The sequence below is a fragment of the Fundulus heteroclitus genome, chromosome 3, assembly GCF_011125445.2.
Source record: "Fundulus heteroclitus isolate FHET01 chromosome 3, MU-UCD_Fhet_4.1, whole genome shotgun sequence".
In the NCBI taxonomy this organism is placed as follows: domain Eukaryota; kingdom Metazoa; phylum Chordata; class Actinopteri; order Cyprinodontiformes; family Fundulidae; genus Fundulus; species Fundulus heteroclitus.
The window spans coordinates 19968827-19992749 of NC_046363.1; the positions used below are offsets into that span (position 1 = coordinate 19968827).

At 42.0% G+C, this 23923-nt stretch overlaps 1 long non-coding RNA gene across 1 annotated transcript; it reads left to right on the forward strand.

The window, feature by feature from the left end:
* Positions 1-4033: 4033 nt before the first annotated feature.
* LOC118560729 lies at positions 4034-13378 on the forward strand. Its single transcript, XR_004929557.1, has 3 exons — positions 4034-4974; positions 7643-8093; positions 13009-13378. It is a non-coding gene; the product is annotated as an uncharacterized LOC118560729 (long non-coding RNA).
* Positions 13379-23923: the final 10545 nt, after the last annotated feature.

Below are 23923 nucleotides of genomic sequence, written 5' to 3' on the forward strand. Positions count from 1 at the left end.
CTTGTTAAGAGGTACGGATCCTTGCATCAACATTTGAAGAAACCCATTTCTTAATTACATGTTAAGCTTATATAGGTACATGCATATATAAAAAATATAGCAACTCTTGCAAGTGTTTTCTTGTTGGCTCTTTTATTTTATCTTTATTAGAAAGAGCCTTAGGTTAAAAAAAACCACAGCTTTACTGAAAATACAGTTTGGAGTGTTTTTTTCTTGGCAACAAGTTTAGATTTCTAGAATCATGACTACCCTTGTTTAGGGCCCACAATGAAATCCTATTGTACTAAACAAAGTAACATCCTGTCGGATTTCCCTTAGACAACAACTATTGTGGCATTTAATCGATGCAAAAGTCTCGAGAGCTGCCCCGAGATCTTGTTGCATCTCTGAATGTTGGCGAGAAAAAAAAAAACAACAACAACCCTTCCTGCCTGTCTCATACTCTGGCAGCGGTACCTCAGATGTGACTGCGTTAAGTTTTCTCCACACTCCGCAATCCCTCTGATGGGATTAGCTCTTTAAGACTCCGGAAAACAATTCCCCCACTCCCTCTCAATAAGGTCAGAACAAAGCCTTGTTATGGTGGAGGGGGGGGGGGGGGCACCTGCAGCGGAGTTCTCCGCAGAGCAAGTTCACTGTAAATAACAGTAGTGCAATAAATGAGATGGTTGCGTTTGATATAACTTCCCTGTGTTTGGATAAATCTTCTCCCTATGATATTAGCACTGGCCTACTTCCATATCCTCTGCAAAGGCTAACAAATGGCTTTGGTAATAGAGGTGGTCTAGAGGCTACAGGCGTCGGGTTACATCTCTGCACAGTGAACAACAGAGCAGCCATGCTTTGTTTCACAAGCCATAACACAGGCGATACCCTTTAAAAAGTAGGGAAAGACAAGAACCCAAGGGTACTGTCTTTTTAGTCGTGCCATGCAGCTCTTTAACTCGGTTAATGAAAACATTAATTGCATTCCAGGAAAAAAGGAAAAAAAAAAACTGCAAGAATCCGTCCATGTGTGCAATCGCAGGGGAAATGAACAATCGTGCACGCTTCATTTCAGAGGTGCCGGTGTAAAGTAAATACCTCTGAATGAGGCGAGCATACCTCCAGGAGTTGTACCGCCAAAATACTGCAATTTTCCTCATTAGGTTGAGAAAAATTGCCCCAAGTTTTAAGTTTGTGCAGGGAGGAAGCCGAAGAGAAAGGAGGCTGGAGAGCTGTGAGCGCTGCGGATAGACAATGCCTTTTTTCGCAGTAAAGCCTATTACCTCAGAGGTACGGATCCTTGCATCAACAAGCTCCCATTGTCAGCTGTCTTAATGTCACATGATAGCACCGCTAAGCACGGTAATACCCATATTAACAGGCATTCTTCTAATGCTTTTTTTTCCTCCTGTCCCCTGTGATCAGCCTGTGTCCGACCATAATCCCGGACTAAGCTCGTTCCTAATTACCCCTACGGTCCGAGCAGACAAAAGGCCGCAGCCAACGTGCACCGAGGTCTCCGACGTGGTGCGATCCAGCTGCCAGCTAAACACAACGCCGCCTGATCCGACAACAAAGCATGACTTTTTGATCCTTTAAGAGCAACGCATTTATCACCAGAGGAGCATGTCCTCTGATCACTGAGCTAATTTGTTTGTTTTTTTTTTACCCCCGCATTTGCATTTTTATACCATGCAAGAATAAAGCAAACAAAAGCCTGGTAATAATCCGCATGGCTGTGATTTATGGAAGTTCAAAATGGCCGAAAGAGTTGAGCAAATATTTACATATAATCAGGTGGGAACAATCACCAATCTGGCACTTACACGCTGGCGAAAAACATAAAAAAACAAAAAAACCATAGCGAGCACTCGCCAATGTGCATAAAAACACCCACACACAAAAGGACACAGCAATAATTACAGTCTTTGTGGTTTTTGAATTAAGCTCTTTGTTAACGACAGCCAGTAGGCTCCCCTGACATTCTTGCATATTTCCGCGATAATGTGAGAAGCACAAACTGCGGCTTTGGCTGAAATACGTTCAGGCTATTTGAAAAGTTCCCTAAAAGCTTTCCATTCATATCATCCCTTCTAGTGCCCCCCCCCCCCCCATCCTAATGTCTGCTATTCACATCAACAAGCCAAAAAAAACAACAGAAACGCACTAAAAGTCTCTTCCACCCAGGCGGGGTCCGTGAGCCAGCAGATTTACAGCAGATCACATAACAGGTGAGCTGTCAGCGTTTTCACAAAGCTTCCCTTTTTTCCAGGAATTTTTAGGAATCATCTATCAGATGTATTTTTAAAAATGGCTCAGTTTTCAGACACCGCTTTTGCATGGATGGCAAAACAAAACAAAATAAAAAAAGTGATAGAGAATGACATTTTAAATTTGCCTCAGAGCGTGATAGAGTCTACATGGCTTTTCAAACAAACGGGCCGTATCTGCGTTTACAGACTCACAGAAGCACAGATGAAAAATTTAATGGAGAAGGCAACCACCTGAGGTACAGTCACAGGGGATTCAAACTCTCGAATGAGCGGTAAGGTGATGCTGGAAGACTGTTAAGTGCCACAGGGGGCACTAAAGGTAAACGCGCTTTCTTTAGAATTTACAGAGTTTTACAAAGGTGTTTACTCTAAAGTATTTACTTAACTCTGTAGCCCCTAAATAAAATTCAACAAACCAACTGCTTTCAAAAGTCAGATGATGAGTAAATAGATTTAGTCCCAGTATAAATATTATACAACTTCATTGTAACGGCACCAGTTTGTTAGTGATCATTAGGGGACAACCAGCTGTATACATCCATCTATCTATCTATCTATATATATATATATCTATATATATATATATAGATATATATATATATATATATATATCTATATATATATATAGATAGATAGATATATATATAGATATATATATATACAGGATCTGCAAACTCTGAAATCCCTGCTCTGTGTTTATGTAAACAATGGAGCTTTTCAGTCTCTCACACTCCGCCATCTTTTCTCAGTACTGATGCTTGTGTCTGGTATACACCTCGTACTGCATGGCTCATGTTCTCACCTGCTGCTCATACTAAATAGCCGACGTTGTGACTGCATGACATTGACCAGACAGTTTGGGCCACTTTCTAAAATGTACTGTAACAGAGAACCAAACCAAATGAAGGAGTTCATTTTAGGACACTCCCTGTCCATTTGAAGCAGTTCCCCAGGACTATTCTGGGGTGAAAGCACCCTAGAATTGAACTAGGGTGTTGCTGTGCGTTGTGTGACACTAACACTGCACATCACCCAGAATACACCTTCCCTGTGGTAAAACACTGTAGTGGCAGCATCATGCCGTGTGAATGCTTTTCTTCAGCTGGAACAGGAAAGCTGGTCTGAATTTACGTGAAAATGGATGCTGCTGAATCCAGGGCAATCCTGGAAACAACAGCAGTTGCGTGCTGCAATAAAGCTTGAAAAAGCGGGCGGAGCTCCACCTTCCAGCAGGACTACGCCCCCAACCATGCCTCCAAAGCTACAATGCAATAGTTATATCTCAGGGCAAATTTGTGGATTAGCATGGTCCAGTCAAAGTCCTGTCATAGGGCTGGGTGATATGGACCAAAAATAACATCTCGATCATTTTAGGCTCAATGCTGATATACAATGTTTATCTCTATATGTTTTTCTTTTCATAAAGGCATCCGTAAATCAAAGCTTTATCCCAAATGTCCCAAAGGTATATTTTTAACAAACAGCTGTAGATAAATATGTAAAACAGCTGAAAAAAGAACCTACTGGAATACATTACAAAATGATTATAACGCAACATAGACCATCTCGATATGAACGATATATCTCATTTTACAAAAGAATCTCCATATTTTTTTAAAATCTCCATATATTGCCCAGCCCTTTCCTGTTGTAAATCCAACTGGTCCCTTGCGGCTGAAAAATTATTATATTTTCTTTTGTTTGCACTACTTTGTGTGGTTTATTACATAAAATCCCAATAAAATACACAGGAATTTGTGCTTGCAACATGAAAATCTGTAAGAAAAAAAGTTCATGGTGTATGGATTATTTTTGTCAGACTCTTTATGCAAGAGGAAGATTTCTGAATCGCAAGACTTCCAAACATCAAAGCCCCCGCCTGCATTAACAGGAATCCCTGACTTATTTCTGAGCAACGGCATGGAGGAAAAAAAAGGATCCGATGGGATGCAGCATGTAGCTTTTTGGTCAGATATCTTTCTTAATTAGTATCTCACTTGCCAGCAAATACACATTGGTTTTATTTTTGCCTTAAGGCAATTTATACCAGCTTGTCAAAAGAAACGCTTTCTATGAACTGGCTGTTTAACAAATGCTTAAATGCGCATACTTCGTCTCGGAGGAAATGGTAAAAAAGAGGCATGCCTTGAACTACCCTCCCCCTGAAATGTCTTAGAGCCATGAAACGTTTCTTTATTCTTATTTTTTTTAGAAAAAAAGTACTTGGGATCCCCCGAGTCAGTGCTGAAATGGTGACAAGTCAAAAAGAGAAGGATTTTGATGGGAGGTCATGTAGGATCGACCGGGAGAGTTTGAAGAGAAAGAAGGCAGCGGGGCTGGCTGTGAAAGGCTGCGTTTGAGAAATCAATAGGCTCTGCCTTTTGTTCTGTCTCACTCCCAACACCTGAATCAGAACAAAGAGTCTGAGGCGCCACTTGACAAAAGCCTTCCAACCCATCTCTAGGTCGGACGCTGACACGTGTGCCAGCATAACACCAAATGCTGGAATATCGCTCACATCTGCTTTTTTTGATTTACATTTAAATCAGACACCGATCCGAAGCCTCTCTGGTCCTGATGATTGCACGAGGGAAGAAAAGAAATCTGTGTACACCTTCCTTTTTCTGCTGAAATTGTGGCAACTTTCCCCTGCTTGGAACTGTGATGAAACTCTGTGCAATATTCCCATCCAAGCAGTGGAACTGCACCAATTTGGGTGAGTTAGATGTTTTCCCCTTCTACTGAGATTTCAAAGAGTCTGAAAAATTACGGATTCACTGGAAAGCGGCATAATTGGCATCCCCCAGAACGGCCTAATCCTTATCCATTATATATTTAATGCAGGTGATATGTGCTCAACGGGTTTCAGTTGAGTCTGCGGGCCGATTTACCACCAGTCTGCACTTGTGCTCTACGGCACAGCGGCCATCGCAGCGTAGTCGCTGTGCCGTCGACCCGCTGCAGGCAGAAAGAGACAAAATACTTTTTAGCTTTTCAAAAACCACAAAAAAAAAAACTCCAGTAAAAATGACAGCTACAATGCCTCACAAAACAAATTTAAACCTCTTGAATTATTGTTGAGCTATTATCATGTTACAATCTAATGTTTTTAGATTTTTGTGGATTTTTGTTTTAGTATTTTACAAATAAAATCTGAAAAGTGTGGCATGAATTTGTATTGAGCCCCATTAGGTCCAGATAATCCAGTGCAACCACCTGCATTCAGAAATGATCTAACTATTAAATAGAATTTTGCCTTTAATCTCAGTATAAATAGAGCCGCTCTGTAGAGGCCTCAGATGTGTGTTTTAGGGGTTAGCAATATCAGAAGAATATGAAACTTTATTAGTAATGCTGAATATTACTGTTGTGATTAACCCACGTGTTTCATGACTTTTCTCTTTCTTTCTTGTCTCTTTTCTTTGTCATCAATGGTGGAGAAAGTCCATCCAACTGGCCAAAGATACACATATATTACCGGGATGCAGAGTCTGAATGCATACCATGGCATTTCGGGCATGGACATACAGTATTATATGAAATCTCTCCTTTGCAATTGTGATATGATGCATATTGATACTGTTGTTGATTGCAAATTAATACATTGTGCAGCTTTAGTTTGTCAGAGGAACAAATAGCCCCCAGGAGACAAAATAAACACACAGATTTGGGTCAACTACAAAGTTGTAGAAGAATAACTGGATTATGAGACAATATCCCAAGCTCTGAATGTCTCACTGGTCGATTGATGACCCAAAAATGGTGGTAGCACGGAGATAAGGATGGAGCTAAATACATGGAAATACTGGAAGAGATCCTATCAGAAAGTACAAAAGGCTGGAGCAGAGATTCACTTAACGGCAAGGCAACCTCCCTAAGCAGACAAAATGTGGATAAGATCAAAGTTAGGATGGCCTAGTTAAAGTCCAGATGTAAATTCTACCAGAATCTTTAGCAAAGCTAAAACATAAAAAAAATCTGATGGTCTCCTTTAAATCTAACCATGGTTGATGTATTTTGCACAAAAGGGAGCATAATTTGCTATCTTTAGATGACTTTTAGCTTCACTTGCATCAAAATGGGGGTTTGCAAAGTTTTGACTCGGGGTGGCTTAATGTAAATGCCTCAATGTCCCACTTTTTTAGTTTTAATGTATGAGTCAATTTAAAAGTCTCCATTCCCTTTCACCTCACAGTTACATGCAACATTCTGATGGTCTATATAATATGTAATCCCTATAAAACACATTTAGGTTTGTGGTTGCAATGCATCGAAATGCAAAAGAAAAAAAAAAAAAGAAGAAGAAAGTTCAAGGCATATAAATGCTTTTGCAAGGCACTGCATAAAAACCGCATTAACTTTAGCTCAGCGCATGTGAATTTCTAAAGAGAAAAGATTGCAGTTTGGCTGCGGACGCCACGCTGGGCGACTCTCAAATGCTTTGCTCCATTTTAAAATCGGCACAGCAGACATTATCAATGCTCTGTTACACTTTAATGCTCTTCAATTTCCACCGTCCAGATAAAGTTTATGTGAACGTCCATGTCAGTTTAACGACTCTGAGATAAATCGGAGTGGCTCGGCTTTATGGCCGGGTCCTTTTCAGGATGTTTCTTTAGCTGAAAAAGAACCGGTCGGACCAGAAATCTCACTCCTTTAGATAGGAGGCATCATGGCAGAAAGCTTAAGCCCACATTAGCCTGTTGGGAAGGGGGGGGGGGTTCCCGCAGAGAGTGCTTTGACTTTTAAAGGAGTGTCAGTGGCTCCGATTTCACCGGGCCTTTCATAAATAGAGGACTACACAGGCAGCTCTGAACAATAGGTCAGAAACAAGCGCTGCAATCCAGAGCTTTGTCTGTGGCCCGGAATACGCCGAGCTCTCCGCAGTAAAAACGGAAGAAAGCAGCTGTAAATATGTTGACACAGACGGCATAGGTAAAGAACTGAAACACAGCCAGCAGTCTAAATATAAACTGCTCAGGAGGCTTTTCTTTCCTCTGGGTAGGGGATAAGGAATGGCACTCGCAGCATCCGTCTTGCAGACCCACTTTCTGCAGTCTGGAGCTCGCTTACCTTGGGGAAGAAAATGCAGGGAGTGAAACGGCTGCGACTCACAGCTCTGCCTTTTTCGTTTGGGGGTGGGGGGGGGGGGGAGGCGTAATTACACATCTGTCTGTATGCTAAAGCTGTGCAGCTTCACTCTATCACATCCAGGATGTAAACACAAGCCCATCTGTGTTTGGAATTACCTTTCTCTGCACAATATTCGAGGGAAACTTGCAAACTTCAAGAATAAATGAGCATCAAATCTCTGTCATTTCAAGCAATGACATAAAAGGGGAGTGCCACTTTTGAGAACTGACAGATTTATTTATTTTTTACAGCTCCTGCTCCACATATTCCCGGTTCCAGTCCTCCGTTACATACCAGTCCTCAGTCATCCATGCCCTGGCAGCCCCGCAAGCTATTTCCCACTCCCACGTTAAAGCTCCAAGACCACAGGCTGGATGCCACTTTGATCAAACTTAAGTAAAATGGACTTCCCAGCGTTCCAAAGATCAATACCACTTTAATAACACCTGGCTGAGGGAGCTGAGAAACCTGCACTCTGGCGGCTGCTGCAGAGTAAAAAAAAAAAAAAAAAAGAAAAAAAAAGAAACAGAGAAGAGACAGGCCACAGCAGGCCACAGACTGTAAATCTCTCAAGTCTTGGCATCCCTTGCAGGGCGCTGGAAGGTGTCACAGTAACCCTGTAGAGCCAGAGGAGGTGGCAACGCGAGTCCCCGGCGGCATCTGTGTTGGGGCGGACTCAGTCGCCCGGCACCTTTCTACATGGTGAGGCTTCAGGATGCGGCTTCCTGCACTCAGAAGCAATGAGCTAACACATGCAGGAGCATCTTCTTACTCTAGCACTTGAGCAATATAAATTTGTACGGTCATCTGTCACAGAGAGAATTTCCTAAATACAGCTGTAAAGTCATCTGTGGAGTGTCTAATCAGGAAAAATATATATTTGAAACACATTTAATGAGGGTGCATGCATTGTTAGAGCTTCCTGTTGTCACATTCTGCTTAATAGATCCAGATGGACATCGGCCTGGGTAGGTCGGGTAAAAATGGCCGTGTCTACATCTGTGCACGGCCAAAGTTGCTGTTCTGCTGGAAAAGTTTGCACCAATTTCTAATTAGTTGCTGTACTTTTTGTTGGTCAAACAATCCTCCACCTCAATTGGCAGCGACTCACGAAGCCTTAAGCGGTGAGAAAACGTGGAACTAGTTCAGAAACTGTTTAATGGTGCAAACGTACACCCAAGATAAGGGAGGTCAAAATGTGATATATGTTTTAGCATTCTTTACCAGCAATTAGTGCGGCTATTCTTACTTAAAACAGCGCCGTCTCTGTGTGCGTTCCCCAGAGAATACAGGTAATTGCCTTCACTCTAAAATAAAAAAATGTTTAAAATCCAACGTGTTTCATGAAGGGCAAAGGCTCGGTGCTCCAAAGGATAAAACAGAGCAGCTGTAAAATCAGCCAATTCTAATCAGCAAGTCTTTTTCTTTTTTCTTTTGTTGCATCCCTAATTTAAATACATGATTGTAGAGGAGGTTTCTGCAAAGTACCACACCGCCACGCAATCCTGCTGGGTCAAAAGCTAGATTATTTCTTTTTTTTTTACACCTTTTTGTGATTTGCACAGACCGTTTGTTGCAATGCCTCAAACGAGTCGGTCCAGTCCCGAGATGATAAAAAGCAACGGAGAGAAAAAAAAAAAAACTCCTCACAATGTGTTTCTGGAAAACAAATGCTTTGTTTTTCTTCTTCGGCTCATGATTGGACTCACAGTTTTCTTTATCTAATGTGCATCTGGCACCGCCCGTTAAATGGGAGGGTTACTGTGCCGGCACACACTACTGGGCTGCACGTGAAGGTGAACAGGCCACGTTGGCTATTTAACCTAAACTGGTTTGGTGCTCCAACCGAATTTGGTCCCTGGGGGCCTCAAACTTGATTTGGAGGGTTCATCAAACTTGCAACAAGGCTGGAAGATTAGGCAGAGAACTTCCCGCTTAACAACGACAACCCCTGGGAACCCATGGAACAGATTGGTGTGTTTTTTCACATTCAGGTCGATGGAAATCTGCACCGCTGAAGTGCTGCTATGGCAACTTCTCCGCGTTATCGCTAACATATGTTTCACGGCGGTTTAACTTTTTCCAAAAGAGGGGAAATTAGATTTTTTTATTTATTTATCTCTTGTTGACGCTGCGGTCTGTGTCCTGATTCTTGACCCTTCAATAACACACTTACAAAAAAGAGGCCTTGACAGGAAAATAAGCATCATGCGTAATTATCTAAAATTGGTCTTCTTTTCCATCTGAGTGGTTCCTTTCAGTGCTCTCCTTTGACCAAGAGAGAGACTTGATATAAGCGAGCGGGGCCACTCTGAGAAGGAATGGACTAACTGGCAGCGGAAACACACATAGCATCCTCGGGGGGTTTAAAAACAGAAACCTGCTCTTTGTGTCCTTCAAGAACAGAGCTCTCACTGCATGATCCCTCCTTCTGAAGGCTCAAACAAGCACCTTTCCAGGCAGACACCATCCTCGAATGGTTATTTTATTTTAATAACCTGATTCAAAAAACTGGAACTGGTAAATACATGAATTAAACACAGAGGGATACGTTTCAAGTATTTATTTTTGTTAAGTTCTAGAGCTAGTGAAAACTAAAATATGACTTATCAAAGAAACGTTTGACCTATAAAAACAGGATTTCCATCCATCCATCCATCGTCTTACGCTGAGTGAAGAAGTCATCGGGATAAAATGCCTGGAAGGGACGGATGTCCATCTTCCAAGATACAATCTTCAGCTCAAGGTATTCTCAGGCAACATTCTGCAATGCGATACACACTATATGTCGTCGATACTTGTCAGGGCTCATTCTGCGTGAATGACTGAATGATTCAAACACTGCAAAAACGGATCTAAAAATAAGTAAAATATTCTCAAAGTTAGTGTATTTGTCCTTGATTTGAGCAGGTAAATAAGCTTATCTGCCAATGGAATGAGCATTTTTACCCCTAAAATAAGATAATTAGACATCCTGCACTTGAAATAAGATGATTGAGATGAATTGTTCCTGTTTTAAGTGCAAAATTCTTATTCTATTGGCAAATCATCTTATTTACCTGCTCAAATCAAGGACAAAGACACAAATTTTAAGAACATTTTACTTACTTCTAGTTCCGATTTTGCAGTGAATGTGGCATTGAGGTAATCGCCACCTGGCTCAGCTGAGGTGTTGAGGAAGCCTGGGTTGCTTTAAAGCGGTGTTCAGTCCAGTTGCATGCTGGGTCGGGTATCTCTCACCTTCCTCTTTGCGACGCTCCTTCTATGAGGTTCTCTAAGGTCATAATCCCGGTTGAGAACCTCGCGGATCCTCTCAGAAGGTTAGGTCTGGCCAGATCGCTGGCCAATCTAGCGCACTGATGCTGTGATCATTAAAGCAGGTAATGGTATTTTTTGCAGCTTAGGCAGGTCACGAAGCCTGCTGGGAAATGTAATCAGCATCTCCGTGAAAGATGGAGGAGGAGGAGCACGAATTTCTCCACTGTGAGATTAATAAAGTCTCATCTTAGCTTATGAAGCAATCTAAAATTTCCTAGTAGACGGCTATACTGACTTTAGACTTTAGAAAACACATTGCACCAACCAGCAGCTCTCCAAGGGAAACTTCACACTAAAACGCAATAAACCTCGATTCTGCAGCTCCCCGCTCTTCCTCCAGTAGGTTTGGAGAGTAAGTCTAGCGTTTCATTGATTTCCCTGCAGTCCATAAAGGGCCCTGAGTCTCCCAGAAGATTCAGGTCCAATCTGACACGACTTCAGACCAGTAGCAACAGTCCACTCCTGTTTCTCCTCAGCCTTTGAAAGACCCTGCTGGTTTCCTCTCTGGATAAGCAAAGGCTTCAAAACAAAGATGACATTTGTAGCCCATGTCCTGGATAAATCTGCATGTGTTGTCTCCTGAAGCACTGATTGATAGTTCATGCCTTGTCCATCTCACTTCACAATCCCCATTGTTTCTGCACCTTCTTCTACTGTAGTTTTTCCTTCCACTCAACCTTTCCTCAATATGCTTGGATGCTGCACTGTGTTAACAACCAGCATCTTTATAGGCTTACCCTTCTGGGGGAGGAACCTTGGCTGTCTGTGGGACAACTGTCAGGTTAGCCATAAAGAAATCGCATTTGTGCGGAGAACGGATTGTAGAGAAACAATATTCACAAAAGCAAAAGTCTAAGAGAGAAGAAATCCTAAAAAAAATCTACAAATTAATCAAACTAACGTCATATCAAAATTACCAGACAGCACTAGGCCCCTGGCAATATGGGTTATATGGAGCTCCAGCACTCCAGGTTTCCCACTGGTAGCTCCCTCCTACCATACAGACCACAAAGAACTAGAGATCAGCCACCAAAATGTGAAGAAAAACACCCAAAACACACAGAATATGTAGCAGCACCCAAATTTGTCAATACGACGATGATATAACTAAACTGTTTGGTTACATATGCATGCGATTGTTCCTCTTTTTAAAAAACGGTGTGGCACACAGCCCAAACAGCCCCAGGCAGTGCATCACAAATGGAGCATCCCATAATCAGCTTGTCTGCATAAGGCTTCGGAGGCCTCCTGCTCTGGTTCGACATTCTGCCCCGAAAAAAAAAAAAAAAAAAAAAAAAAACACCTGAAGGTAAGATGGAAACAAGCAACGCGTAATACGTGACAATCCGTCATATGAACGTCAAGTAATTAACAAGCCACCAGAATCAAGAGCATTCACAGCAGAGTACAAGGCAAAGAAAGCAGCATAATTCTCTACGCCGGCCGGATGTAGTAAAATAATTGTGTCATTTTCATTGGTTGTTTGCATATACTCTATGCAAGACACTTATCTTAGGATAAGTATCATAAGAAGCATAAGAATATCATTGGTTTTATGTATTTTAACATTTCATTGAATAGAATTTGGGGTTTTTATGAAGTGTATGTTCATTATCATCGCAGTTAAATATTTGGTTGAAATGTATCACTCTGTGTGTACTGAACCTGTATTATAAGTTAGCTAAAAAAAAATTTAATTGAGTGACTAAAGTGAAGTTTGCTGAAGTAAATTAACGTTTCAATGACATTCTAATTTATTGAAATGTGCCTGTATACAGAGCCTTCGACTCAAGGAAAACAAACAGGGCTGTAAATATGATAATTAAAAACGAGGACATGAAAATGCTTAGCGGGATTAATTAAAAGGCGCCGTTCACAGGAAATGTCAGCGCCGCGGTCCTACGTGAAGAATGGATGCGCAGTCAGCGCAGCTCAAACCCAGATCCATCACAAGCAAATGAGAAATGAGGCCGGCTCGCGCGAGAGGAGGGCCCGCATGTTTTCACCGATGAGGGGCGGCATTAATCGTCCCGACTCCGGGGCTGGAGCAGGATTCCTGGAGCACTTGCAGTCGGTGGGCTTTTTTTTTGCATTCTAGTGAGGGGGGGGGGGGGGAAGCCAATAGAGGTGTGGCATCACTACACGCAGACCCACATTACTATAGGTCAGACATGATGCGGAGCACAGGGCTCATCTCATTTACACTACCTAATCGCATGCAGCTCGGCTCAGCTCAGAACAAAAAACATCCATCCGACTGAATCCCTATGTGCTTCTCTCTCTCTATTTTTTTTTTCAGGCAGTCCCTTCCCAAGTCCTTCACCTCTAAAAACCCAACTCTCCTGGACGCAAAGTTTTCCATCTGCTGTCTGAATTACCGTCTGCAATCCCACAGTGATGGAAATCAACCAGTGTTTTTCAGGAGTCTGATTAAGGTCCATTCCCCATTGCCCCCTCGTAGTCTCTCCACAGATGGTGGCCCTCTGCTCCTGCAGGAAGCACTTCCACTCAGAGGATTCGCGACAAGGAGAAGAAAAAAAAAACCACTTTCTCAATAGGAATTTTTTTTTCTTCCAACACCGGTTCTTCACTAATGCGTCTTCAGCTCCTTTTTTTTTTTTTTTTTTTTTGTTCTCCTATTTGGATAGATGCTTATTAGTCTGAGCACTTCTAATGGACTCTTCAAAGCCAGTATGTGAGAGCGGCAAATAGACGACATTAGATGAATAATAACACTCTGCTAAACACACAACATCTAAATTGGTTCGGTGGCATATTTTAATAGTGGGAATGTGACGAATATTTCACGTAAACCGTTTTTAACTAGGAAATAAATTGAAGTGTGCTCTTATAAGGAGAGTCTACTGTATGTGTATGTGCATTAAGTCATGTTGGATTAAATTTCATTTGATTTAAAAAAAAACGGAACGATTTGCACAGTTTGTAACAGGTTCTGTGTTTTTAGGGAGAGAAATTGTGAAATCCATCCAAATTTTTAATTCCCTTTTAATAAGATGACAGACACTGTGAGTTGTTTTGTGGTTTGATAGACCATAAAGTAGCAACACCCCTTCCCCACCTGTTTCTGCAAGCTATCAGTCAGTTGTGTATCAGGCTAATGGTGACTCCAGTGTTGGCCTTATTAACAGTGTCCAAATTTTGGTTCACGCCAGAATTGGCGCTCATCATGCGTCAACAGCGGCATCATAGAGTCTGAAAGCACTTTTTAAAATAAATCGGTATGTTCAGCGTAATGTGACCAAAGAAGGAATATTTATTACAAAACATTGCATAAATTAAAGAAAAACACTTTTTAATAGGAGTCCAGCTTATAGTTTAAAACCATCTGAAGCAGCAGTAGAAGAAGCAACTCCTGTCAGCACCAAGAGTCACCGCGTCTGTCAGTGCACAGTAAAATTGCAGCCATGATTTTGTCACAATTTCCCCAATGTTAAAAAAAAAAATAAACGTGTAAAGCGAAGCATTGAACTCCAGCATAACTATTTTAATTTAAAAGCTCAACAATGACCGACGCAACGGAGCACGTGCGTAGAACAGCGATGGGCAGAAGGTGTCTCCTGTGATCATGTGCTCCATCTGCTTTGATATAGATCATCAACATCTTGAGGCGACGTGCCCGTCCATCTCACCCCTAACGGAGGAGCTAGCGTGGCTAAAACGTTGCCCGGGTGTCAAAAACCCAAATGTTACCCAACAAACGGAGGACAGCATCAACAGCGTCGCATTCGATCCAAAATTCATTTTCCACCATGTTGATTTTAAAGCAACCTGTGGGATTTTAGGTGTTTTAGCCCAAGACTGGCTTTAGATTTCCAACACACTGAGCTTCAAAATCCGCATATGCAGCTGAAACAGATTTAAAATCAATGACATTTATTTTAAACAGAGCTGCAACACATTCACGCGTGTCCTCTTACTCTCGTCGTGCGTGCTCACCGCTTGTCTTACCTGCAATTATTTCAGGCCGTATAGTAAGATAAAAAAAAAAAATACTTTCCCCTGACACGTTTGTTTCATTCATTCAACGATTCCTTGATAATCTTTCAGTTTCTCAAGGCTCATATGTGCCTGTTGTTCCACATGAAGTTTCCAATACCGATGTTTATGCGGTTTATAGCCAAAAGTCCTAACGCGTTAGTCATTCCGCGCCACGCTTCAGCCAGCCGGCCTCAGCTCCGCGGCCCTTTTCATCTCAGTCCAAGTGTTATTTCATTCACTCCAATGGGCAAAAGGGACATTCTGCCTTAAATTTAGATCAATCTTGGAAATGAGTCATCAGTCACAAGGTAATTATACCACTCAGTAGACAATCTTCAGCGTTAATAGACAAGACGGCTGGTGTGCAAACAGCGGTAAAAGGCTCATGGGAGAATTAAAAAGCGTGAAAGTGTCAGATAGGATTCAAAACAAACAGATCCTAACAATAACATCACAAACGGGACGTTCATAACATATTTCGCCAGAGCAAATGCGTTTTCCTTTTCGTTTTTTATCAACCACCCTGCGGTCATTCGCGTGGAGGAGAGAGCCTCGGTGTTTCAGAGCCGAGAAAGCGACATTTGGACTTTAAAAAACACAAAATGCCTTGAATTGAATGGCGAAGAATGAAATGAAAAGAACAGCTAGAGGGCTTCGCAAAAGTTTCCATACACACTGAACCCTTTCACGTTTTGTCGCCACAAACGTCCGACGTATTTATTGGGGTTTCCTGTGAGACACAAACGCAACGTAGGGAAACAACTAAAAGTGCTCGTCGGCCTAATCTACAGGTAGAGGCATGGCGGTGGCAGCATCATGATGTGGGGATGACTTTCTACAGCCAAGACTGGGAAGCTTAACAGGGCTGAAGGAAGAATGCATGATGCTGAATACGGACCATAGCTAAAAGATAACCTCCTAACGGAGAAGCAGCATTTAGTTCCTATGCTCCACTTATCTGGAACAAACTTCCAGAAAACTGTAAAAGTGCGGAAAGCCTGAGTTCCTTTAAATCGAGATTAAAAACACATTTGTTTAAAATTGCCTTTGAATGTTCAAGTTAAACTGTTTTATTGTTTTTAAATGTTCTTTTTTGTTTCTACATTCTATCCCTACTTGCTTTTATTCCTATATTTTAATCATGTAAAGCACTTTGCATTGTCTCTGTATACTGAATTGTGCTATATAAATAAATTTGCCTTGCCTTGCCTTGCCTAAAGGCTTTCAAAAGAACATATTCTGCGTTTGGCTACTAAGTAAAATCCCTATAGAACGTATCAGCAGGTCAGGTTTTAAGGTGACACCATGAATACAAGGCAACAGTGAAGCTGAACTGTACTTCTTGAGGAAGCTAAGGTCCTTCAAGGTTTGCAGCAAGATGCTGCGTATATTCTATTAAATCGTTGAGAGCGCCATCTCCTCTGTCGTCATCTGTTGGGGCCGCAGCATCAGAGCCAGGGACCTAAAAAGGCTCAACAACCCGATGAAGACTTTTGTAGCCTCAGCCAACCTGACCGTCCCTCTTCATGAGAAAACAGAGCGTCTTCAGTCAGAGGCTTCTTCATATTCGCTGTAATACAGACCTCTACACGAGATCTGTCCTGCCAACAGCCGTCACTATCTACAACTGGATTAATATGGGTTACAACAACATTTGATTTCCCTTTGGGGTCAATAAAGCATTTCTGAATTTGAATTGAATTAGAATTCGACCAGGCGAAACACGGCCCTTTGCTGTACAGACTTCAACGTTAGGGTGTGGCCTAAGAGAGAGAGCGGTAATCGAGGCCGCATTTCTGCCCCTTCATTTGTTTCCCATCAGGCTTAGATGCACCACGAGGAGGCAGGGCGGCGGGGCGGGGGGGTGGATGGAGGAGAAAAGCCTCGACACCTGCCAGCGGTGACTATTAATGGCTAATGGGAAGGCAATGGCTCTGACCGTGAGGCTCGCGAACTGAACACCAAACAGCATGTAAATATTTGTTGACAGCCGCTCACACACGGCGCTGCGTAGCGAAGCGTTCCTGCTCCATTCAGCTCTTTTAATTACCTGTGTGTGTGCGATTTAATCCGTCATATGTCTCAGCCCATTCCTCTGTAACGATGCGCCCCACTCAGTTGCTCACGTCGTACACGCAAGGCTTATACCGGCGACCCTCTCTAATGAAAACAGAAGAACAGGCCCGGTTTTGTAATGGCACCATTCGCTGTCCAAAGGGTGCGGATCGCCGCTGAAGCATCCGGCGGAGTAAATGTTATCGGTGGTAAATGCTTTATTCCCGTTGTTTTATCTCCGCTGAAGGGGCTACATTTTGCATTAGCATGCGTGCAACAGAAACAGGCCCCAGATCATATCAGCTTTCCTGGCTAAAGCGCCGACCTAGAGCTCTGGGCAAATACCAGACAAAATTCAGCGGAAAAAGAGCTGAGTGTGAATACATGAATTTGAATGACTGTGAAAAGGTTTGTGTCAGATTCCAGGAAAACATATTATGTGTGTGTTTTTTTTTTCCAACAGCTTTGTCCGTCCACCCCCCTGACCGATTTGAATTTAGAAAAGATATGATCCTGCTGAAACACCAGATCACAGCTGAAAGCAGGAAATGCCTGGAATAGCATAGTTTAATCAATAGCAAAAATGAAATGCATAAAAGGAGGAATAATAACCCTCCTCTATACGCGACGGCAGAAGACCAAAGGCAGCAGCTTACGCAGAGCCAGCCCAAGACACAAGCAAACTGAGCTCCCTAGGGCTAATCACGCAGGCAGGACGCCTCAAAAGAGCTCAACTTCTCACCCGGAATGCCGAGAAATGCCAGAAAGCAAAACCTTCAGGTTGATATTGACGCTTATATAGAATAAGCCTATAAATTAACTTCAAAGATTTATAAATAACTAATTTCAAAGAATTTTGTTTTGATTTTTTTTATTGCCTGGATACACTTAAGATTAATGGGACTTCACAAAGCACTAGTCATAATCATAAGATGGAAAATAATCATATTGGGAAAAAGTCTATTCACAGGACCTGTAATTTCGCAAATATGCAAATAACTAAGCTTATACAATTTAAATGACTCATGCTGTTGTATCCAAGTGGCAAAAGTGTTATAATATAATAAATGAATAAATAATTAAATATTTTTTTTAGATATTATATACATGGAATATTAAAAAGATAGGTGAATATGTAATCATGGAAGCCTTATGTAATCATGGAATTAATAATAACATATTAAGGATATATCTTAAATTTTCTGTTTTCAATAAATTCAATAAAATAAAATTTTCACTCTAACTCATCAAACCACAGATCTGATTGGCTGCCCTGCAGAGCAAGTCAATTTCAGAACAAATACTGTAACAAAAGCAGAGCTAGCACCGCCCACTGACCCTGACCAGTAAGTTAATACTAACAGGTCAGTCAGTAATTTAATTCATAATGTGTCGTAGCATGCAACCAAAGTGCAAAATAAACAACATGTATGATTTTTTAGAAATAAATACATATGTTTATAAGCAAGATTTACAATTTAGTCTTTATGTAACAAATGAAAGTTGTATCAGTATTTTAATTCAGAAGGGGCACTTTTAAGCTTCATTTAGATGGTTTATCTACTGAACTGTGGCACATTTGGAGCTCCAGAGTGTGGTGGTTGGTGGATGATAGACTTAATAAGAGTTGGGGTCCCAACCTGAATTCGGATAAGGGTCTAAAATGGTTTCAGTTTTTGATATAGGTGATGTGGCACACTGCCCCGGGTGGCATATTGTTGGGGGCGGCACGAGGTGGCAAACAGCATACATAAAGTGATCTGCCTGTTAGTTATGGTGCACAATTTGCTATCTACTTTGAAGGTTCATATGTGACGGTAATGTATCTGCCGGTTGTGCATTTTTGAAGCACCCTGGACGGCATTAGACCATCTCCAATTGAAGATCTAAAATACTTTGACTTGAATTGGATGTCCTACACTGAACAGAGACTCTTGAAACCCTAGTCTGAACACATATAAACATGACCTTTTGATGACCTTTTGTTCTTCACAAATTATTTGACACTAGCATAAAAGGCACAATAGCCTGTATATCAAACCTGAACTGAGTTTTTTTTACAAAACGATTGCAGTCTTGATGAACTTTGGCTTGCCTCATCCTCACAGGGTTGAGGTAGCTAAACCTATAGCTGTATCCCTGATTAATAAATATATCAATGCATCAATATGAGGGTTCATATTTCAGATCAGACCATATTTAACACTATCACTGAATAGGAAAATGCCCCGTCTGCTGTGTTTCCGATTAGCTTACCCTTTATTATATATATATATTGCACAAGACCTGGCGTCAGTCAGATAAATTCTCCTGTTCTTAATGGTCCTGTCAAATTCTGCAATAAAAGGCTATTGGTTTTTGCAGAAAGGAGAGTGAGAAGGGAAGGGGGGGGGGGGGGGTGCATGAAGGAGGAGCCTGTCCAGGGTGCAATAAATGCTAAAACCTCAGCTGGTTCCATGTAAACCTGACCCGACTGTGTGCTCACCTTTGGAGAGAGAGAGAAAACTGTGCAGCTTTGAGGATCGATGGGAGCAACTTCTCCATAGAGACAGAAGGATTTTGGTTTATATACCGGGTAATCAATGGTGATTCCTATGCAACAATCCAGACTGGGATGTCAAACTTTTATGGAGTCACTGAATCAGCCATGCAACCTGATTCCAGCATAGAAAGGCTTCGGATTTTTAGTCTATGAAGGGATTGATTTAGGATGTAGGGGGATTTGGGAGACTTGCAAGTATTGACTCACATTTTTTCGCACTTTTTGCCTTTCCCTCTCTCCCTCTCTCGCTCTCTCGCTCTGTCTCTCTCTGTGTGTGTCTGTTTGTTTAGTTTTGCCAACATAATCAAATATTTTAGTCTACCTGGGGGTTTGAACAGGGTTTGGGTCTGATTGATCCAGAGGATCGTGTTGTTTTTGAGGAAATTCAGGCGCACGCCGTTCCAAATAACTCACATTTCCTCCCCCAGCTTTCCTCCCCCAAAAAACACGAGGTTCATCAGATCGCAATAATATTTATTTCATTACATAACCATCATTGCCCCGAGTCGCTACGGGACAAAAAAGACGCAGATAAAGCCGGGGACGCCGAGGCTACAAAGTTGTCCTCTTTCACCAGAACCGCTCCGCTTTTCCTCTCAGCGGACTTTCACACGCATGTAAAAATAAAAACAAGCCCAAACACACAAAAAATAAAAATAACATTAAAAAAAATAAACTTCCCAGCTGCGTTTGAGGAGAGCCAGATCTGCATCAGTCTTACCTGTTGGCCCCTCGATGCCATCGGCGTAGATCTGGACACTTAAAATGAGCAGAAAGGCGCAGGTGTTCATCGTCTAGATGTTTTAGTCCACTTTACATGAGAGGAACAAGTCCTTGCATTCACTCCGGTGAGGTCCAGGAAGGCGGCAGCAAGCAAAGCGGAGCCCATCTATTTCCCTCAGTTTTGTCTTTTAACTGAGTGGAGTTTGCGAGACACTGGAGGGAGACAGGGCAGAGCTACTTCTGCAAACTGACGTCAGGGTAAACAGTTCAGGAGAGAAATTTTCTTTCCCAAGCCCACTTTTCCCTCCCCGGACCAAAGCTTTTCCACTCACAGCATGAGCCGGGCGCCTCCAAGCGGCCAAATGCAGAAATGACACCATGGGGTTCCATTATCGGACAAGCTCAACTCAACACAGCATGTGGCTGTATATTTAAACTCATATCTAATTGTTTTTGGGGGTTTTTTGGAGGGGGGGTATTTTATTATACAGCTGTACAATCTTACCTACATGAATTTTATACTTAAGGTTAATGTATATTTAAGAGACCGTGGCATGTAGCTACAAGACATGTACAGTTTCTTCCAAAAGTACTCATACCCATTGGATTTTTTCCCACCTTTTTTTGTTACGTCACAAACACAAACTTCAATGTGTGTTATTGTTGTTGTTTTTTTGTAATAGACCAACACAAAGAGGTACATAATTATGAAGTGGAAGGAGCTTCTCTGAATCAATAATTTGTAGGACCAACTGTCGGAAATAAAGACACGGGTCTTCTAAGGACTGTCTCTGTCGTCATTATGTAACCGAAAGGACATTTTGGTGAGACGCCGGTTCAGACGTCACACATAACACAAAGACACAGATCAAGATGTGTTCAAGCTGAATGCACCGACAACACTTCCTAAAAAAGTGTGCAAATAGTCCTTAGCATCTGAGAAGATGTAAATGTTCCTGTCAACAAAGATAGACAGCAGTCACTTTACAGAAGTATGTAAACTGCTCCCTGATCTAAAACACTCCCTGAGAAGTTAAAATAAAATTTATTCATAATCTCTCCCCTCCATACCTTTCTGATTTACTTCAAATTTCTACTCCCTCCCGCATTCTTAGATCCTCTTCTACCACTCACTTAGTTGTTCCTTCAGCCCGTCTTAAAACCATGGGGAGCAGAGCTTTTTCACGTTCTGCGCCCACACTCTGGAATTCTCTCCCCCCTGACATCTGCAATACCGAGTCTTTACCCGTGTTCAAATCCAAACTCAAAACCCACATGTTCAAGATTGCCTTTTCATTATGATTTTATATCACTTTCCTCTGTGTAATTTGTGTTGTTTCTTTTAATTATGACGACTGCTTTTACCATTTATTGTTTTTACATGTACAGTGACCTTGAGTGTTTTGAAAGGCGCTTGAAATAAAATGTATTATTATTATTAAAAAGTGTGCAAATAGAAATGTACAAGTTGATTGGTATTCAAGTCAAAAAGACCTGCAATAGTTGTCATGGTTTGGGTTTTTTGTCTGTTTCACTTCAGACTTTTCTTATTTAGCCACCTTTCAGCCATCAGCCATTATCCAATCTGTTCGGTCTATCTGTTCGGTCTTCATCCATTGGTCTCCTGCTCATCCCCGCCCTCCGGCTCCGGCTGCCATTATCCGTCTGCTCAAGTCTGGCTCAACTCATCTGTCTCACCCGCTACAACTCATCCTTCTCAATACACTTCTTAAACGTAACTCTGTACGTGGCCAAATTTCGGGGTCCGCCAGCCTCATCTCCTGACAATGACAGGTAGTCAGTTTAAAGGATGATGTAAAATTAAAATACTGCGCAATTGCGTGAGTGTATCAGGCAAACGTTCTCTGAGAAGCTAAAAGTGTGCGATAAACGGTCAGTCGAGTGGATGGTAGACGTCTGTGAAGATCAATTTTAAAGTATTTTGTAATCGATTTGGGGCTGGGCTTTGACTGGCCCATTCAATCATGTGAATATGCTGTGATATTCCTCTCATGAGATTAAACAAGTGGATTTCAGAGTTGGGGTCAGGACCCCACTTGTTCAGGGGTCATTACGGTGAATCTACATTTTCCTCTCGCACACCAACTACCTTCATATCTTCTGTCACTCCATCCATAAATCTCCTCCTTGGTCTTCCTCCAAGCCTCCTGCTTGGCAGTTCTGTCTTCAGCATCCTTCGACTGATGTTACTCTCTATCCCTGATCTGTAAGTGTCTAAACCATCTCAGCCTGGCCTCTCTGGCTTTATCTCCAAAACATCTAACATCAGCTGTCCTTCTGATGAACTCACTCCTGATCCCGTCTATCATCGTCACTCCCAAAGAGAACCTCAACATCTTCACCTCTGCTACCTCCATCTCTGCCTCCTGTCTCTTCCTCGGTTCCTCTGTCTCTAACCACACATCATCTCTGTTCTAGCCACCATCTTGTACACCTTTCCTTTCATTCTCCCCGATACTCTTTCACCACACGACTCGCCTGATACTTTTCTCACTCTTTCCCACCTGCTTCGACACGTTTCTTCACCTCCTTTCCACACTCGCCGTCGCTCTGGACTGTTGACCTTATATACTTAAAATCCAGTGGACTCTTTGGAGCACAGTAGTTGTTGGCAAATCTATTCAAAGTGTTATGAACGGGATTTTAACACGCCAATATCTTATTTAGCCAGCTGGACCAAGTCACCCGGCAGCAGATGCTCACTAAGCACAGAAATGACGTGGCCCTAAAGGCTAAAGGTCACAGAGTGACGGAAGCACAGAAAAGAAATAAAGGAAACATGAAATCAGGCATATATCACAGCTGATATTTTCCTTACGATATTTACCAGTATTATCACTATTGCAATATTTTCTAGTATCATGCAGCCCTGTGGTGAAGCACACTTAGAAACAGGAGAACGCAGAGAAACAGCCAAGCGAACGCATAGCACCACTGGTGTTGAGCATGGAATGAGCAAGTCGAGCGCGCGCGTGTTGTCTCACTGCGCGTTCGGAAGTTAGTAAATTGTCATATAGTCACCTAATCTGATAGGTTTTATATGGTGCTAGTAATTCAAATTCAACTAATTTTGTGCAAATTTGTTCAAAACCTTGTTAAAACATGATGATCACATGTGAAAAAATGTGTTAAGAATAATAATGAAAAAAACAAAGGTTGTTTTTGAAGAATTGATCATTCACTTTTTTTTGCTTTTTATTCAATTTAAAACATGCACTCTGACTCTATTCTTTAAATAATCACCTGTCTTGAAAGCTTCCAAAATACATCAGGGAGATTCTATTTTTCAAAATTCTCCCCTCCGGGGCTCGGGCAGCGGCATAAGTGCACCCTCCTACCTGATAGTGTGTGGCCTGCTATTGTAAAAAAGTTTGACTGCCCTGCCGTCTGTAAATGTCCCCAGTCTGTTTCATTGTTAAATGGGGAGTTGGACGATGGACAGTTTGGGAACCGCCAACCTGAACTGTTCTTTTGTAACTCAACCTGGATGTTTAGCGCTGGAAGACGAACCCATCAACTCTGAGCAGCGTCCCAGTCCATGTGAGGAACAGCATCTTCACAGCATGATGCTGCCACCACCATGTTTCACCGTGTGATCTGCAGTGTTGGTTTCTTTTGCCACACATAGTGTTTTGAATGTAGGGGAAAAAAATTACATTTTGGGTTCAACATATTCCACATGCTGCGATAGACTGGCGACCTGTCCACGATGTACCCCGCCTCTCGCCCATTGACAGCTGGAGATAGGCACCAGCACCCGTTGCAACTCCACAAGGGATAGATGTGTTAGAAAAAGGATGGATGGATGGATATTCCACAACAAACACGTGGCTTTTGGTCACTGATTGGCTCTCTTTTTGCCGCTTCTTTCTCA